This window comes from Nestor notabilis, unplaced genomic scaffold (assembly GCF_000696875.1).
Source record: "Nestor notabilis isolate BGI_N333 unplaced genomic scaffold, ASM69687v1 scaffold15038, whole genome shotgun sequence".
NCBI classification, from domain to species: Eukaryota; Metazoa; Chordata; class Aves; order Psittaciformes; family Psittacidae; genus Nestor; species Nestor notabilis.
Genome location: NW_009940327.1, coordinates 312102 through 313846, shown reverse-complemented (window position 1 = coordinate 313846; position 1745 = coordinate 312102).

Sequence of the window (1745 nt, the reverse complement as noted above, 5' to 3'; positions counted from 1 at the left end):
GCATTCCTGGGGCAGGAAGGAATGAGATACAGAGCCATAAGTGGTAAATATTATGACATAATTTATCACATAGTGTCAAATATTCTGACATTTCAGGAAACAGTAATGCTGATATAAAGCCTAGAGGAAATCAATGAATATGATATGGAATATTTGAAGCCAGTGGAGGTTAATCCTGGTTTAAACATTTGGCTTCTTGGGGCCTGGAGCCCCCTTTGTCCTGCAGCTCCAATTTACCACACTCAGAGTGAGTTTAAGATGCCATTCAATAGCATTAGTTGTCCCTTTGTATCTGCTACAGGATAACTGAAAATCTGGCTTTCTCCTGTTCAGATGTTTGAGGAATTAGAGGATCTTGTAACTGTTTAATTGATATCGTGTGTATTCCGACCAGTTCCTTTTAAACATTCGATCACTTAATGAATGTACTGCTGCTGCAGAGCTTTCCTGCCTATTCTGTTAACGAAGGAACATAACAAACCCCTCCTCTGTGGAATTAGTGTGTGCCTGAGAGAGATTTTCTCAAGTTCTCAGTCTGCAAATGTTCATTTAGTCCAAAAATGTTTCTTTGGGGGTGGATTTAAATAACCAAAAATCACACGGGAAATCACCAGCCCTATTTTAGCAAGTTTACACATTTTTTGCTTACTTTAAGTACTGAGGCTTAAGCTAAAAAGTCAAGGTAAAGTCAATCAGCACAGCTGAAGTTTAGTTTAGTTTCAGACTGAAACAATAAACCCCACAGGGTCCTGCCAAAAATGGGCTTCGTCCATTGTACAACCTGGAAATCTCACAGGACGTGAAGCCTGGTTGTGCTGTTTCACATGGTTTAATTACAAACATGGCATTTACCACCAGATTTACCCAGAATCTAGCTAGAGAATTCTCATTTTTTATCCATTTCATACAAGAATAATTTATTACTTCAACGGAACCAAAAAGAGCTGTCACTGTGAGCGAGTGGGACCGGTACTGAGCCAGATTGAACCATTATTTTTACCTATATATTCTTTAAAATGAGCCAAGGTGCTCTGGCCCTGGGCTGTCAGTGTTGGTGAGAGGAACACCATCAGTATAAAGCAGGAACAAACTCAAAATTAGGAGCTTTATGGAAATCAAGAAAAGGAAAACAAGCACTCTGGGGTTTTCCCCCTGTAGCTGGCCAAGAGCAGCGTGACAGGCCACAGGGTAGGTACTCAGTGTGCAAATCTGTAATAATCTGAACCTGTTTCCTTACCCAGGTTCCAGCCATGAAAGGTATGATGAACTAGTCTGGATTTAAACCTTTGCTTGTTCTTGCTGCTCTAAAACTGCAAATCTCATTGCTTGCCCTGCTCAGCAGGCTGGAATAGTGTTAGACTTATAAATACTTAAGACTTCCCTCAACATTTTCTGCACTTTAGTATTTCATGCAGCCTGACATGAGAGTTCCTGTTTGCAGTGGGAAATCATAATGGCTGTAAGCATATTTGCAACTGAGACAAAAATACCTGCTGCTTTGGCTGCAAGCTGTCACTGTTTTCAGCAGCACATGGTTCTATCTGTGTCTGAATTATATTTCTAGTGACTTCCAGTCCTCCTCCTCAGAAACCTGTTCTTCATTGGACAAAATGTCAGGAATTAAGTAAAAATAGGGAATGGCATCCACAGAAAAAGAGCGGAGCTTTTAGTGAGCTGTGGTTGTCTGGGAAACCAGCTCCAGGTTTAACTGCGCTCTTGGGCAGTTAATTTGTGCTCAGCTTCTC